General features: G+C 36.4%; 1 pseudogene; it reads left to right on the top strand.

Annotated features, from left to right (window-relative positions):
• The window catches only part of LOC112524762, a 16972-nt pseudogene that overhangs the window by 590 nt on the left and 8583 nt on the right, over nucleotides 1-7799 (top strand).

The raw sequence follows: 7799 nt of genomic DNA, 5'->3' as shown, positions 1-7799 counted from the left end.
GTAGATTCTGAACTTGAAAATAGTCCCCGTTACAAGTTGAAGTCAAAGTGAAACTCTCTGAAGAAACATAGTATTGAGTTAAAATTTTGAGGTTTCACTGACTTTTTGATGATTCCTTTGATTTTCAATGAACAGGGAAAACTTGTAACCACCTTAAGTTATTTAAAAGATTTGTTACTATCAAATTTATGTAACTTACAGAGTATTCTAAGTTATGCATGGTCCCCTCAGTTCTTGCTTTGTGACTACTTTGAGCTGTTAAGAAGCTCAAAAACCTAAATTTTCTTTTCATATGGGATGACCGGCTCTGATACCATTTGTAACTTCTCATAGCCCAATAACCTCCAAATCAACTTAAAACTATGGTGGAAGTTATTGGTAACTTACAACTTTGAGCTTACAAGGAGCTCACAAATCTAATCTTCTATCCATTTGGAACGAGTTGTTACAATGTGTAATCTCAGAAACCAGATCGATCCTGCTTGTCCCTCCCCGTATAGGCCACTTTATACATGCCTACCCGTTCAGACAAGAAGTTAATATTCACAAAATTGGAGAAAATATCTAAATTTTAACCAATAACATCTACCAAACCTATTTGATGCGGTGATGACACCCTATATTGTCAGCCATGTTGTCTTTTACTTGTTCAGACACTCTTTGCTTTGATAAATTGCTCAAATATACTTCGTCATTTCTGCTTTCATACGGTTTCAACAACTACTACATGCCTGATTGCCGCATTTAAGAGTGTGTATACTGTATAATCATTTCCAGATCTGTTTTTGCAACCAACCTTAGATAGGAGAGTATGCAAGGCTGACATCTGTGTTTCTGAACCCTTGAAACAGGTCATCTCTTTATAGTACTTCCGTGAGTTTCATTTTAGTCTATCTCAACTTGTTTGGAAAACAATGATTGTTGTAATATAATTATATGTTGCAGTGGGTTATTTTAATCTTATACTCCAAACACTAAGTTTCTTTCTTTATCTTGTTTCTATGTGAGCAGTCTATGTCATATGCAAAGCTAGCTGGACTTCAACCAATATATGGACTTTGTAAGTTGAAAATCAACATCTGCTCTTTGCATTATAGTTTAACTTCTCTGAAGTCGAAAGTATAGTTACATGGAATAACTTTATTAACTAACTTGATTAAGCGGAAAAAGTATTTGAGCAATCACAAGACGATTGGTACTTGAGGAATTGGAGAGAGAATGACTTAATACATAAAGAGGGTAAGGCTCATTTAGAGCCTACGAGGTGTCGTTTTTTCCCTGTACATTAATCTATTTTTCTGATTAACTCGGGCATTTTGAGTTGTCGCAGAAATCCCTTAATATTATTATGAATGAGTTTCTGAAACATCATTTTGAAATAGATTTGCAAAATTATTTTGGTGGAGAGATATACCATAGCCTTGTAGGTTATAGATGTTCTTTTATTGCAGTTGAGTCTGCTGTGATAGATTAGTATCTGCCTATGCTACAGTTTCCTTTATCCGGTGAACAGCTAATCCTGATGACTAGCAGTTAACCTGCATAGGGCAGCCTATTTGCTTTTAAATTATTTGCTTATGTATGAATTTACACTCTTCTAGGGACACTTAGTGTGGGTGGATGGAGCAAGGTGTTGTTTTTCCCTGTACATTAATCTATTTTTCTAACTAGCTGGGGATTTTGTTTGGTCTTTCACCTCAGATACTGGATTAGTGCCTATATTTGTGTATGCCATATTCGGGTCATCACGTCAGCTTGCTGTTGGTCCGGTAGCATTGGTCTCTCTATTGGTATCTAATGTTCTAGCCGATGTTGATTCATCTGGTGAATTATATACAGAACTCGCTATATTATTGCCACTCATGGTTGGGATTCTAGAATGCACAATGGGGCTCTTGAGGTACTTTTCCTCAATAAATTCTCTTTGTTTTTAGTGTATTTCTAACTCTAATTTTGCTGATCAAATCCATATAGTTCTCATCAATCTTTTTCACAACATATAGTATATCTCAATTTGTTCGTATCAGAAATTCGAAGTTCAAGAATTTTAAACATTAATTTTAAGTATTGCTTAAATATTAGCATGAGTCTCATGTGTAAAACGTTATAGTTTCAATGATTTAGTAATTTCTGGTTCTAGCGTTAAAGGCTGATTCTTCATCAACAATCTTTTTATTGATACAATAGTTTCTTATTCATTTTAGGCTCGGATGGCTCACCCGCTTTATCAGCCACTCTGTGATTTCTGGCTTTACAACTGCTTCAGCCATTGTTATTGCCCTATCTCAAGCAAAATATTTCTTGGGATATAGTGTGGTGAGAAGCAGCGAAATAATCCCACTGGTTAAGAGTATAATATCAGGCGCAGATAAGGTATCTCAATATCAGTCAGATACATTTTATTAGTATCTTCAATACTTCATTTGGCAGAAATTTGGGGATTCTATTTTCTACTCCCTCTGTCCCAAAAACAATGTGCTGACATTTAACTTGTAATATGGTTTAATAAACCGTCCTGAACTAATGATTAATTGGACAAGGTTGAGAAATTATATAGACTGCAATCAGTCTCACCTATATTTTGTAATGATTAGTGATTACTATAAGACAAATATGTACATATGCATAGGAATTTTCCCAAGATAAAGGCTTTGCATTGTTTTGGAACAAACAAAGAATAGATGGTGTTAAAAACTTTTTTCTGATAGGAAGGGAGTATCATATCGGACTGTACTTCAATATATTTTTTTTTTCTGGTTTTATTTTGATAACTTAGAGGGGCCAAGGGCCTTAAGTAGGGGTTGTCAATGATGAGAACAACTATAACTAGTTCAAGAAACGTGGATATGCATAAAAATGTGATCCACACAGTGCACATGCACTGCTCTCCTATCTATATATGGACAATTATTTGTGGTGATCTGTTATATTGAATAAAACAAATGAGACCACAGGATTGCTCCAGTATTCAAAACAGATTCATATCTGAAAATGTCAGTACCTAGAAGTTCCTCTTGTTGGCAGCTTCGTATATATGTTCCTTTCCATTGCCAAAACATATGGAACAACCTACGTTTCTTAGACACCTAGATATATAATCAGAGAAAAAGGACATCAACAATAACAGGAAGATGGCCAAAATAGTCCAAATTTTGAAGTTGACACCATAGATGACAGAACACTCAATGGCACTGGATGGTACAATCCTTGCTGTTGCATATAATTGAAATAATCAAACCAGTCCACAAAAATGATTTACACACACCTCATCAGATTAATGTCTACGTAGCAGTAATTATATACACAGGAAATATATAACATCCCATCATAATTGATTTATTTGATCAAAGATATCATCTTAATTCAACCCATAAAATGATATTTGTTTGTTATCACCATAAATTGGTGTAGATTATTGGTCCTYGCAAACATATGCCTGTAATCATGCCTACCCCTCAGTTGATAGAATCCATTTGGAAGATGATCAGTTTACATATACCTAAGATGTTAAAATGCTATTCACCTTTCATTGTCCTATAGAAAGAGAAATAGAGATGTAATTGTGGGTCCCATCTACCTGGAGAATTGGAACCCACCAATGGAGAATGGAGGTCAATAGTGTAAATGAATAGACCCAGTTTTAGTTCAATTTTAGTTTTTAACAACTCTTCAAGAGAGTGTACAGTGTACTATCAAATATATGACAAACAACCTAGAAGTAGGTTTGTTCGTCTATTCTTCTGAACTAATGCTGTCTAATTTTTATGTCAATCATCAAGACTATCACACTAACACACATAGATACATATACCTACAAACACAACATATGTAATACAAATATGTGTGTGCGTGTGTGTTTGTTTTTGCTTGTCTGTTTCAAATTGGTATAAGTTGCTATGTTCACCCTTCATATGTGTTTGATGTCATCATAATCCAACCAAAAGGTCCACAGAGATTTTTATGATCCGTTTATCTCCTTCGAGGAAAAATGATGTTTTTTATAATTTGATTTAATGTTACTTCATGGATCACTTCCCATTTGGGGCCGTCACTTTTGGTTCTTTTGTTGTTTTCTTGAAGGGTGTCAGTTGTCTGTGGTTTAGAAGTGTTGCATATAATCACAAGATTGCAAGAAAAAAAAAAGAAGAAAAGAGAATACAAGATTGTAGTGGTTCGGTCAATTGGACCTATGTCCACCCACGGTTCGGGACGGTGTATTCTTGTCTCTTCACCAACAATTGTTATTATCGCAACAAGTATTATGCAACCCTAAAACCAAATACAATGTATAAACACATACAAGAAATATGCAACTTTAGAACTTAATTGGGCTGGGACCCTCCCAAAAGAACTATTAGGATTAATGCAGGTCCACATCATGGGTCAGGTTCACCTCCCACAATGCATGTCCATGTGCTCTAGAATTTCAAGGCAAATAAATCATTGATACATTTACCATTGAAATTTCTTTGCCACTTAATGTAATATATCAAATCTCGAGCCATGAACTATGGCGTAATCTTGAGCAAAGGTAGGAGATCATTTCATGTGATCTACATTCGTCAATAACAGGAGAAACTAGTCAAAATTAACGCCAAGGCTTGTTCAAAATTCTGATATGTACATAAACTACTTGGACAAGAAATCATGAATGTTTTGGTTTGCAGAGAGAACAGTTTTCTTTATTCGTTCTATTATTGTTTTGGATACATCAAATAGATTTTCATTATTGTATTTTAAGAATGAAAGTTTGGATTTTTCTTCTTCCAGTATCTGGTTATCTTGTAAGAACTATACTTTTGATGCCATATAATCACTTACCATCTGTATTTGACTGAGGAATTCAGGTGGGAAATATACCTCAAGGGCTTCCCTCGTTCTCCATCCCTAAAGAGTTTGGGCTTGCGAAGTCATTAATTTCTACCACATTTCTAATTACTGGAGTGGCTATACTGGTAGGAACTGAATTCTATCATTAGCTAGAATCTTATGATGCTCTTCATAATATTAACCATCCACTCACTTCACATTTGCAATTCAGGAATCTGTTGGGATTGCCAAAGCTCTGGCTGCAAAGAATGGATATGAATTGGATTCAAATCAAGAGGTATGTTTCTTAAGCACAAAATCACTATTGGATTCAAGGTTCATTATTGTGCATTTTTTGATGATCAAGTGTTCTACAAGCAGTCTAAAAATAAACTGTTCAACTTTTTCCTTGATCTGTGTCTGGTCTATCAAGACAAGTTGCTTGTTGAAGGTCGCCTTGCCTAACCTCTAGGAAGTCTTCCATCCCTGTTCCTGTCTGAGATTTGCTTCTAGGCAGACCTGCCAAATACCTTTAATAACAGAAGTCATCCCTGCCTACCCTCTAGGAAGTCTCCAGCCAATGTTCCTCCAAAGCCTTACTCATAGGTACCCCACACACGGTTACTTGAAGCTAAGAAAAGAGCATTCACACCTTTCGTTGAAGCACCATAGCCCTACTTGCAGAATGAACATTAACTTTTGGCCTGTTACTTGCTCTGTGCATTGACCCCCAAGCTACACGACTTGCAATCCACCCCCCTCTCAAAAGAAAAAGAAACCCTCTAGGAAGTCCCCTATCACTGTGCCGGCCTTGTCTGAATGGAATTTACTGGCTCTTGTATTGAGGCTTCATCAAACTTGTTATACAGAAACATCTTAGTTGTCTGTGACATTCTGTTCCTTCCAAGTTATCTTCGGCAAGTCAGTGTATTGATCAAAATGGTTGCAGACATAATTCTTCTCATAACTGGACATCTATAATCATAAATCTTTTTTTGTATCACATTATGAAATAGAGACAGAGGCTTAGACCTTAGTTTATTTAGGGATGCTGTTATTAAGTGATTACTTATGAGAAGTACACGGTGCAAATTGTTGATTATGAGGTAGTTCCTTTTGTAAAGGAGCAACAAAGTCATAGATCCCTGCTAACACTTTCATTGTTTTTTAATAGTTATTTGGCCTTGGAGTAGCCAATATTTTTGGGTCCTTTTTCTCAGCATACCCTGCTACAGGTGAGATTTCTTAATGTCTTTCTCACGTATAAATAAATACATCATGTGTAATCAAGCCTGATATTACTTATCAACACATGCTATGTTTTATAAGTTTGAGTTGGCATGGTTCTGAAGGAGCAATTTGTTTATGAATATGTTGAATAGGTTCCTTCTCAAGATCAGCAGTTAATAATGAAAGTGGTGCAAAAACTGGTCTGTCAGGAATTGTCGTTCCACTCTGTTATTCATGACACCGTTGTTTGAATATATACCTCAGGTATGTCTCCCTTTGATACTTCATTCTCTTAAAGACCGCATAGGCTGCTGCTGACCAATTTCAGTGCTAATTTTCCATTTCAAATTCAGATATCAAATTTATTTCAGAAAATCCTTATGATCCTGTGTGGGTAATTTATAAAATTCAATGGTCTCGACATTGTTTCGATGTTATCTTGGCAGCTACATGCACTCACTGTTTATTGAATTTTTTTACTTGGATCTTGACTCTACCGCTTGTGGACTTGATCACCCTTGCAGTGTGCTCTAGCGGCCATTGTAATCTCTGCTGTAATTGGGCTGGTGAGTTTTGCTATTTTCTCTCTCCACAAATTCAGAGAATTTACGTCACTATCATACATCTCAATCTTTAATAAGCTGTATAGTCATCAATCATAAATCGTGAACCCACTTTACTTGTGAAAAGACTTGGGGTTTGAAGTGATACTTCTTGCTGAGGAAAAACTCTATAAACATATGTACTGCTGGACGAGGTCATGGACTGAGATATTAGTGATGCTAACTTTCTAACCAAATAAAATACTCTAAAACTACTTGGGTGGGAGGCATGGACCAAGGATATCAGACATGCTAGCTTTCTACATAAAAAAATGGATTGGTTTTTTTGTGAGAAGTTTCTGCCAGGACATTGACAAGCTGCCTGTATGGATGATGTGTGGTGGCTGTACCTCCAATATAATGAAGCACCAATTGGCAAATGTATATAACCCAAGTCTATGGCAATGTGTAGAGCTGATTAGTCATCTCAATACACTTGGTTTATGACTGACGATTATACATCTTATTGGAAGAGTGTAACAGGTCTTTTCGGCAAATCATAAGATACTACTTCTAATTGATCATCCAAATCATAAAGATACTACTTCCTGGCTATTTTTTATCGTTCACTAGCAATTATTGAAACGTACATATAGCGTAGAAAATCATCTCCAAGTAACCGGATTCAAGCAATTAGCAAGAGATAAATAACTAGCGGTCATTGGCCTAGTGGTATCTGTGGAAATCTACAGCTCTTAGGTTGTGAGTTCAAGATTCTTGGAGTTGTATTAATGGGTTGACCGTTTAAAAGACGAGATAAATAACTCAGAAACAAAAATAAAAATTGTAACTACCAACAACTTAATAAGCAATCAAAGAGGTAGACCAGTCGCACTCGAGAGAACCCATTGAGAGTACTAGCCTACTGACTTATTGATTGCCCCACAAGAAAAAGGATTGGGGGCAGGTTGAGAAGTATCCAGGGGTACCACACAAGATCAAAGGGTATGTTGCAAGTTGAGAAGTATCCATGAGGTAAGGTCTCGGAACTGGACATGCACCCAACACCAACATTTAACCTCCAGTAATAATTGGCCGTGTGTAGTTATGTAACGCCCCCAGAACCCCGTAGCATGATATTGTCCGCTTTGACTAACCTGCCCGCTCAACCACAAAGCAGTAGTCGCACGGTTTTGTTTCTGGCAGCCGCACAACGCA

Source organism: Cynara cardunculus (genome assembly GCF_001531365.2).
Source record: "Cynara cardunculus var. scolymus isolate 2C chromosome LG 13, CcrdV1, whole genome shotgun sequence".
Classification (NCBI taxonomy): Eukaryota; Viridiplantae; Streptophyta; class Magnoliopsida; order Asterales; family Asteraceae; genus Cynara; species Cynara cardunculus.
This window is presented reverse-complemented; position numbering and strand designations above follow the sequence as displayed.